The sequence below is a fragment of the Gavialis gangeticus genome, unplaced genomic scaffold, assembly GCF_001723915.1.
Source record: "Gavialis gangeticus isolate Ggan-Ray unplaced genomic scaffold, GavGan_comp1, whole genome shotgun sequence".
Lineage (NCBI taxonomy): Eukaryota > Metazoa > Chordata > Crocodylia > Gavialidae > Gavialis > Gavialis gangeticus.
In genome coordinates, this window is record NW_017729006.1 from 43,413,407 (window position 1) to 43,423,815 (window position 10,409).

Genomic DNA, 10,409 nt, shown 5'->3' on the forward strand with positions numbered 1-10,409 from the left:
CAGGGGCATGTGGCATTTATGCCCATAGGAACTTGACCTTTACATGGCACTGCTGACCAGAGTACTGGTGGTTATGTTCTTGCATGCTCTCTGCTATGGCCATATATATCTGTGCTTTGGTGACCCAAACTGCTGCTGTACCTCTGTGTCAGTCCCCCAGATTGTGATAAGGTCCATGGTCTCTTGCTCAGTCCAGTTTGGCCCCTTGGCTGCTGTATCCACCACTGAAGAGGCAGACATGACAGCTGCTGCCAGAGGCCTTGGGGGGGTTCAGGCTGGGGGGCGCATGCCTGCTGGCATGGTGCATAGGGCTGGACAGGCAAACTTTGCCTGTCTGGAGTCCTGGGGGAAGAGCTGGAATCCACAGGACTGCAAGACCCAGCATGTGCCCACAATGATGGGGTACAGAGCCCATGGGGCAGGCAGCTGCTGGCATGGGCCCTGGGGGACACAGCTAGGTTCTGTGGGTTTGCCGCAGCAGCCCAAGTAGGTAAGCCTTCCCTTTCCCTTTATCCACGTCCCTTCCATGCCCCTATTCCCCCCTCTTCTCCGCAGCCCAATGGGCTTGCTACACCTCTGGGTCTGTGCAGGCTATCAGTTACCTTTTAAATGTCAATAACATTGGTGATGCAGGATCTGCCATTTTATGCATACTTCTGTGATTAGTCTTTAGTGTGAATATCTTATCTATAAAGGATCACAGGGGCTTTAATCCAGCCTGTCCTTGTCTAAGGTTTGCATTCACACCTCCCTCATTCTGAATAGCAGCACACTGCCATCGGCTTTGCCTGAAACAAAAGGTAGCAAGATTTCCCTCCAGTTCGTGCCGTCAGTAAGATCTCCCTTTTGGGACAGTTTAACAATAGTTGCATGTTTCCATGGGTTAAAAAGGGATCTCTTTCTCTTTTTTTTCCAGAGACTTTATTTGAACCCTTTTTGTCAGTTTTGTGAGGGTGGTGGTGTCAGGTGCCTTAGCTTTTCAGTTGTGAGGATTAATTTAGCTTTTGCCTGCTGCCTGTATTTCTGATGTTTCCTATGAATAAGTGTCAGGTTATTCTGATGCACATAAATCATGGAAATCTGGGTTTGAGTTGATGTCTGGCCTCTTGGGGCACTTTTACATGTGCTCCTGAGGATGTGGGGTGGGGAGAGCACTTTAATCAGAATGGCTCTTGGATCTCTGAGAGCTGTTCTAATTAAAGTAACACAGCATCTCGTGTATCTGTATCCCTGCACTTCAAAATGGTGGTGGGGGTTCTTGCACTAAAGCTCATTTGACAAGCTTCAGTTCAAGCGTCCATGCTGCCTGTGACAACCAGGCCGTGATTTGGCTCCTTTTGTGAGACCATCCTACTCCTTTGTCCTTGGGCCAGCCACCCGCCTCTTTATCCTGCCATGCCTTGATGTCCTATTGTTCTGATGTTAATAGGCGGGAGACTGCCCTTCAATACACCCTGATTTCAGGGGCCGGATGTACATGATCCAACCACCCCTACATGTGTCCCATGTCTCACAGATGTTTCTAGGCCTAGCACCTGGCCTCCCTTTTGGTGCACACACCAGGCCTTCCATATCCAGTCCAGCATCGGGCCTTCACATATATGTGGCCTAGCACCCGGCCTCCAGTTGGGTGGCACACACCAGGCCTTGTCAACTGCCTTCTCATCTCTGAGGCCTTGCTACTCCACCATCTCTCAGGGCCTCGCTACTCTGCCCAACCATTCGGGCTCAGGGTCGATCACTCCCATAGGCTCAGGTGACACTCCACTTGCCATGCCTGGCCCACCACTCTGCCCTCTTCCCCAGGCTTGAGGGTAGAACAACCCTGCAGGCTCAGGTGGCACTCTCCTGCTGTGCCTGGCCCACCTCCAGGGTCTACCACCCAACAGGGCTCACATGCAGTTACTCTCCATGCCTGGCTCTGAACTGCTTCCAAATCCCACCTGAAGGTGGGGGCAGGGGTTTAGGCACCCTTACCCACCTTTATACCAGGATGGTTCTTGAACCTGGCATTTAAGTGGCCCGGCCCCACCACAGGCAGGACCATCAGGCCTCCCGATCTCAGCAGGGTACAGTTTCAGGTCATGTCCAGGACCAATGAGGCCTCTTCCTTCCCCATAGCCTCACTCTTACCTCCAAGATATCCCTGGAGCAGGAGCTCCACCAGGTAATATTACTCTCAGGTCTGCTGAGCACAAACTGCTCTGCTCTTATAGCACAGCTCTCCAAAATGGCCACCCTCATCATATACCTGGTGGCTGGCTTCTCCAGCCCTTAAAGTGATGGAGCACCAAATCTGCTCCATCGCACTGCCATTTTGAAGTGCAGGGACAATAATACACAAGAAGTGGGAGACTGCTGGAGCGTAGTAATTACCACATTCCAGTGCAGTGTAATTACAGCGCATCAAAGCAGTCTCCATGATGTAATTCCAGTGCGTCAGAGCAGCCTCCACACTTAGTACAGGCACCATGTACAGCTTGTGTACAGACTTATTTAAAATGCTGTTTTTCTGTTCTAATTCAGCTGAAAGCCTATTAATGCTACCAGTGAAAACTAAATACTTGCAAGATATTATATGGACCTCAGTAATGAGGAGTTCTTCATCTCAGGACTCCCTGGATCATTAGTGGAGAGGAACCTGCACTCCAGTACTTGCCATGGCATGTTCAGTAAATGGCCAGTTGTCAATATGGTAAAACCTTGCTTTGACTGTAAAGCATACAGCATTGGATTTTTTTCAGTGGTGCTGTATTTTCTCCCCCTTTTTTTGGTAAAGTGTATCTTGCAGGGGTAGAGGAGAAGGGGCACACAATGTTAACACTAGCCTAACTGTTATTGTTGCATGAAGGTGCTTTTGGAAATGTGTGGGGATAATGGTGAAGGCAATGCTTTAATTTCAGCAGCCAGTATTTGAGTAATGTTTCCCTTTCAACTGCAAATTGCACTGTCCTAGAGTTCACCAGACCTCCTGGACCCCAGGAAAATGAAATCCACCTACTTCCCATTCTGTGCAGGTCTGCTCCTTCTCTGAGTTGAATTATAGATCTGCCTACCTATCCTTCCCCCTGCACCCCGCCCCCCTTGTATTGAAAGGTTATCATACACAGCTGTGCTCAGCCTTAAGGTTGCTTGCAGACCTTAAAAAACAAACAAATGGTGCTGAAAGAAGCAGTGCGTTACTTTGACCCAACTCTGCAACGTCTGTATAGATCTGGTGCTTCAGTGGGGCTTTTTCTGGGCTTTTATCTAATAGCTGATTCAATCAGCTATTAGACAAAAGCGCCAAAAAAGCCACACTAAAGCACCTGATCTATACAGATGTTGGGTGAGACGGGTCCAACTAATGCAATGCCTCTTCTGGGCATGTGCTGGGCTCAGCACAGAAGTTTAAAATCACAGACTGTTTTGTTTTGTTTTTTTTTTAAACATCCGCAAGCAGCTTAAATGACCTGCAATATAAGGGAAGGCAAAGCTATCTCTGGGCCTGATCCCTTCCACAGCTGTCTATGCCTTGGGGGGAGGCTCCTTAGCCTTAGGACAGGGATAATCAAGCTATTAGATTATGATAACTCTTTCTGGGGGGGTGTTATTATTTAACACTTAAGAGCAGAGATTTAATATATTTGTTTGCACATGCCACATTTGTGTGTGTTTATTTAAAAACTAGGCAGAGACAATGGGCACTGATGTTTACATTTAGTCCTGTTTCTGTATATTTATTTTGCTACTAATCCTCCATTTAAAGTAAAACCTCTTTCATACTTGTTTCTGTCATGTCCGTGTTTCCTAACTGGCACAAAAAAACACTGTTAGTTTCTTTTCACCCTTTTGCAAAAATTTGTCAGCAAAGTGACAGGGTAAGGTCTCTCTCTTATATCCAGTGTATCACAAAATAAGCTGCCAAACATTTATTTACAGATGGTCAACTGCCTTAAAAGAAAACTAAACAAGGCCTGGTCTGCACATAGATTGTTCACTATCTATGTGGGTATGTGCAACTTTCAGGTTTTTTGTTTGTTTTTTTTCACTGATACTGCTTTTCTTGAATCTACCCCCTACTGAGAGCAGACTTTTAATTAGCCTTATACTGGTAAGACTTACCCCTTTCTGTAAGTTAATGGCCAATAAAAGGGCATTTATAATTGTATGACTGAGTCTACACAAATGGGTAGTTATACCTTTTTCACTATACAAGTATGATGAAAGCACTACAGCTTTTGTCTGTAGACAGGCCTAAATCAGCAAAGCACATTTTATAATGCACTGTTTTTATTCTGCATGCTTACTAACTTGCTAATTCTCAAAATTGGGTAATTTGCAACTTATTAATTCAGTTTTGCAACTCCAACTCACCAGTCAGTAAGCTTCTAACTTAATTGTACTCTGAGAGGACTTCAACACTCTGTGGTTGAAGTCTTTTTGGATAAAAAGAGTTCAGGTGGGCAAAGGTCTAATATAGCCCTCCTCCATGTCTGATATTTACAGTAATCTATACTGTATGTTCATCAGCACCATCTACTGGTGAAAAAGAACACAACTTTTTACAAGGCACGCTTCCAAACCTTTTTTATTGTTGCTCCAAAATCTTTAAAATGCTGAGCTTCTTTCTTTTAGAAGATATCCAGTATCTTTAAATTTACAAATGCCCATGAGTAAAAGTAAAGTGGGGAACTCCATAAACTCATCTGTGAGTGAGCAGATTCCATCTACCAGCTGTTGAAAGTATGTTGAAAGTAAGGGGATAAGGGATAATTTGGCCCGAAGTTATGTATCGCGCACAAAATGAATTTGTGGGCAGGAAGAAGGGAATGCAACAAAGATGTATGACAGTTTCTGATATGTCTGATTACAACCTGTCCAGGAATTGGGTTGTACTGTCGCCTGTCTGTTGAGTAGACACAGTTGCTAGGTCCCATGTGCCTCCTGGCCAGCTGGGACATGGAAGAGTCTCTGGCTCATAGGGAACATTCCCATGCTCAGGTCTATTTTGACACCTCATTCTTCCGACATGGGGTAGTGCCAAGCTACCCTTGCTGTCAAAATCAGTGTCAGAGATGTCCCAATCCTTTCTCTTCTCTCTCACACACACTTACCCAGAGCTCCACTTCAGCTGTGGGACATCAGGCCCCTACTTGAACTCTTTCAGGAACACTGAGACTGAAAAGCAAGGAGAACAGGCTTATTAGCAAAGGAATGTTTTAACCACAGTCTCTTTGATCTTAAAAGAATTCAAGAATTAGAGATTTTTGAAAACAAAACAAAGGTCCTAAGACGCATTCAGCCCTAGCCTGTTCTTGCATCTCTGGAGTATAAGGTTTTATAGTATTTCAGGGTAGGCAAAATCCTTCAATACCTCTTTCCCACAAGTCTTTTTTTTACTTACCTATCATTAGATCAACCTATCTACATGGTAGAGTTGGACAATTTCAACCCCTATGGTTTTAATTGCTGGTTCAAACTGGTTTAAACCATCCTGGTTTTAATAGAGTTTTGACCACTGGCTTTCTGGCTGGGTCAAAAAATCTTTTGTCAGAAGTTGGCCTGCATATAAAAATTGGTGTCATACTTACCAAGGCTAAATAAATGATATTCTGAAATGTGTAAAATTTGACCCTTATCTGGCGAAGGATCAGACAGGTTCCCTGCAAGGGTTTTCAGGCAAATCCAACCACATTCTATGTGGCTTTGAGGACTGAACTAGTGCTCACACAGGCAAGCACCAGTCCAGCCCCACCCCCAGGGCTGTCACAGAGAGAAGACAGAAAACCTTTGTCTCTTTCCTGCATGGTGGGGGAGTGGGAGGAAGGGAGCCCCTCCTACTGTTCATGCCCCTGCAAGCTACCCTGCTGGGGTCTTGAGGGGAGCCAGACTGGGCCCATGAGGTGTGTGGGGGGGGTCCTTTGCTGCCCCTTGCACAAGCATCTTGATAGTGGCAGGGGCTGCTGCACCCAGAGCTGGGGCAAGCAAGTCCTCCCTGTTTCATGGGCCTGTCACAGCTCCCTCCAGCAGAAGTAGTTGTGGAGCCATATGGCAGGGGATCCATCCCTCCCCTTCTTCCTTCCCCAGCCGCTGTTGACAGTTCCCAGCTGGTGGGGAGCGGGGCTGGGAGAGGGGCAGTCTGGCAGCCTCCTGGGAGGCGGCTGGAGCACTCCTGCCTGCTGGCCTGGGCCAGTGCAGGAAGGCTCTGAGTGCTGCCTTCCCCCCCCCCCTGCACCCACATCCACATCCTCACCCAGTTGGCAGATTTGTGTTGGGTTCAGTGGCACTCTAACTCATGGCACTTCGGGTAAAGCACCATGAGTTAAAGGAGCCTCCCTGACAGGCTGCCTGGACTTCTGTACACACCCGTAGGTGCTTCACCTCTTTGTACAGCTTGTATCTTGTTGATGACTTTGACAGGTGCCCTGAATATTACTCTCGTGTTCATCTACAGTTTTTCATGTAAAACTTTGTCAGAAAAGATTTAAGACATGCTACTTGGCTACTGCACCTTGTGTTTCCTGGTAATTGGGATATAGCCAATCCTCTGCAGTTGTTAAGGTAAACTTTCACAGCATGGTGATTTCAGAAGTATCTCTGAACCTCTGTCATTTGACTAACAATAGCCTTCACAGAGATAAATATGACATTTCTCATAAGATTCATGAAATGAGGTATAACCGTAAATTATTTAAAAAAAAAAAAAAAAGTCATGGTCTTCTGCCCCTGGGAAGAAAAAACCTTGCTCTAGTCATCCATTCCCCATTCACAATGGGTCCTGTAGAGAGAAGTAGCTAGCCATGTTAGTCTGAAGTCAGGGAGAAGGCAGGACAGGGTGGCACCTTAGAGACTCACTTGTTCTGGGAGGCATAAGCTTTTGTAAGTGACAGCCAGCAGCTGATGAACTAGGCTGTCACCTACAAAAGCTAATGCCTCTCTGAATGAGTGAGTCTCTAAGGCAGGGGTAGGCAATCCCTGGCACAGGTGCCAGAGTGTGGCATGCAAAGGCATTTTGCTTGGCACATGCACCTTGGGGCGGACCAAGCAGGGAAGAGGCCAGGGCTTCGCTGCCACAAGGATTGAGCCCCTTGCAGCTCCCATGCCATCTGCTCTTGGCATGCCAACATCTTACAAGCCGAGTTTGCAGGAGTTTTTGCCGCTCTGTCCAAAAATGTTGCTGACCCCTGCTGTAAGGGCATTTATACACATATGTTTTTGAACCCATAACACACTGGAGATCCACTACTTTGAAGCAGCTGCTCCACACATGAGCTGATGCAAGCTGTGCTGCATGCAGTTGTATAAGTGGCGAAATGCACCTCAGTGTCAGCAAATGTCAGTGGTGCGCTTTTGAATTAAAGCACCTCTGATGTGTTTTAGTTCAAAAGCACACTGCCGCCATTTTATTAGCACTGACGTGCATTTCGCCGCTTATACAACTGCATGTGCCACAGCGCCAGGCACTTTAAAAAAGTGGCTGCCATTGTGGCGTGTGCATCTGTATGCCCTAACATGCCACCCCGCCCTGCCTTCTGTGTGGATTATGTGGTTGAGTACATTGTTCCTTAGGAATGGGCTAATAGTTGAGAGTGCCAGTTTTGATAATACTCCAGTGATGTATCAAGTGCCCTTCAGGTTAGGGCAGCTCTATTTAATACCATGTACTGGTTACCCCATTTTCCATTGTACTGTAATTGTAATCTCAAATATTTGTATAGCACATTGTAGAAGGCAGCCTGTCAAGCCACTAATTCCTTTTAATTCTGCTCCCTCTTTTAGACTCAGTTCTTCCAGGTTGCTCAGAAACCTTGATTCCATAGCACGAGCTGTCAGACAAACAAATTTGGTCCTAATTATTCTTTCTATTGTGTTTTTCAGCATGTAATGCTTACTCTGGGCCTGTCTTGCATTGCAAGTTGCTGGGGGTAAGAATCCTGTGCTGCTTATCTCCAGCACAGTCAGTATAGAGCAAAGTGCTGGTGTTTAACAAATAATAAGTAATGTTTATAATACAATTTATGAAATGGCTGGGTAGAGAGGGCACTGACTTAAAAGTCAAAAAGCCTGAACTCTAGATCTTGCTTTTCACTTTACTTGTTCTAGGACCTTGAGCAAGTCTCCTTATGCTTCCATGCCTCATGTTCCTTTCCTGCTGTTTTTTCTGTTTTATCTATTTAAATGGTTTGCACACTGGGATAGAGGCTGTATCTGCTTTTAGTTTTGGCCTGGTATACAATGGAATCATCCTCTTGCCTGGCACCTGTAGGTAGTGCTGTAATACAATTAGTAATAATGGTAATCAAGTTTGAATTTTCTCCATCCTTAAAAAAAGGACTCCAGTTACTTCGCATCAAACAACAGTGCACTCTCAGAAGAAAATTTTTGGCTTAAAAGAACACGTGATTTTTCCCTCTGTGTTTGTAGTGCTGAAACATTAAAGCATTTCTTATGCCTGCATTGGTGTTTGCAGATCTCAAGGTGCATTTTGAATAAGGGAAAATTGTCTGAATAAAAAAATAAAGATCTACAACACAGCTGAATCTGCCCCATTCCCTTTTAGATTACCAAGCAACTGTGTTCTATCATATCAGAAAGAAGAGGGTTAGTTAATTGTATCTTTAGATCCTTTATGGCTGATAGGGCTTAAGAGGTAGTTCTTCAGGCTTTAATATTGTTGCCAGTAGGAAACCTGGCATACAGAAGTATGCTTATTTCATGCAATTGTTGGTTCCCGCAGGCTGAAACCATATCTTATAATGGCTTGATGTGCCTAGATGTAGAAAGAACCACCAGCTACAACAGCGGAAAGAACAAATACACATGGGCAAAAAGAGTGATGCCTGTGAATGTGTGTGTCTGATTCTCCTTGGCAGGAAGCCAGGCAGGCTGCATCCACATTAGCAGGAACATGTGTTTCTCCAGGGACAAACAGCAGTGGAACACCTTATGCTGCTGCTGCTTGTTCCTGGGGAATGCCCATGCCATGTATGCTCTGGTGGGCGGCAGGGTCCCCGCAGTGGGGTAGGCGAGGCTGGGGCCAGCAACTGTGCTGGCCTCACTAGCCTTACCTGGGGTCTGGGGGCCTTGGGGAGCTGCAGCCATGACACTTCTGCAGCAGGGAGCCTTGCCGGCAGTCGGAGTGTGGCTCCAGCAGGCCAGGCTCCAGATTTGGGCAGTGTGTACTGCTGCCAGGTGTGCTGCCCTGCTTTTTTCTGGCATTGCTTTTTTTGACCCCTGAGATCTCCTGGTGTCAAAACCCCCACCATGCTGCAAGGTAGCAGCATGGGAAATGCCTGCATGAGCATGATGTGGCACCACATACTGCACATCCACACTCACCTGGACATGGCTGCAGGTTCTAGGGACAATTGTGTGGTTGTGTATTTAAGCTAAAATGAAAGAATTTGCAACAAAACATGAAGACGTGATTTACTGTTGTTCAGCATTTTATGTAATTGATGATACCTGCTTAATGTAGGAAAAACATGCTATCAAATATGAACAGTGATGTTTTACATCCTCTTTGCAAGAGCAACTGAAGAGTGTGCGTTTCTTTTTCACCATTTTCCAGGTGTTGTTTTTTTTTTAACTTCCTGTTCTTTTTTTTTTAACCTTGGTGGTTTGGGAATGTTGCCCAAGCAGCACCTGGCAGAAGTAAGACATTCTCAGGAGTGTCCCTATGCATTGTGGATTCTTCCACTTTAACTGAATGAATAGGCTCTTGAAAATAGTTAATAAAGATGCCCTTTTTATGGCATTCATCAGTCACTGGCATCAGTCAGGTCAATAAAATAAAGTAAAAGCCAAAGACTGTAAAACAGAATGACTACAAAACTCTTGCCACTTAACTAGTCACTTTTCACTTTCCTAGCTACTTTCTCAACATTACTTGCTCTGCAGTCACAAGCTTACTTTTATAGGTAAGACCTTCTAAGTAAAAAGCAGGAAAAGGACATTTTTAAGAAAAATGTTTCACCCCTTCTTCCTACATTATAATCAACCAAAAAAAACCGCACAAACCCATATGTATTCCTCTTTGAAGACTTTGAAGAAAATTAAAGTGTAATTTTAAGCCATTAATTGCTCTGTGATATTTCTTGTGAAACCATGGCTTAAACACACAGGATGACCATACATGTACATTGAGGCTGCTCTGATGCACTGTAATTGCCATGCATCAGAGCAGACTCAATTAATCAAGTCTGCTAGAGGGTAGTAAGTACTGCGCTCCAGCAGACTCCAGTGTTATAGTTTCTAGGGTCGGAAGGGTCCTGAGTGGATCATCTAGTTGGACCCCCTGCCATGGCAGGAAAGAGTACTGGGGTCAAACGACCCCAGCAAGGTGTTCATCTAACCTCCTCTTAAAGACCCCCAGGGTAGGAGCCAGCACCACTTCGCTTGGAAGTTGGTTCCAGATCCTAGCCGCC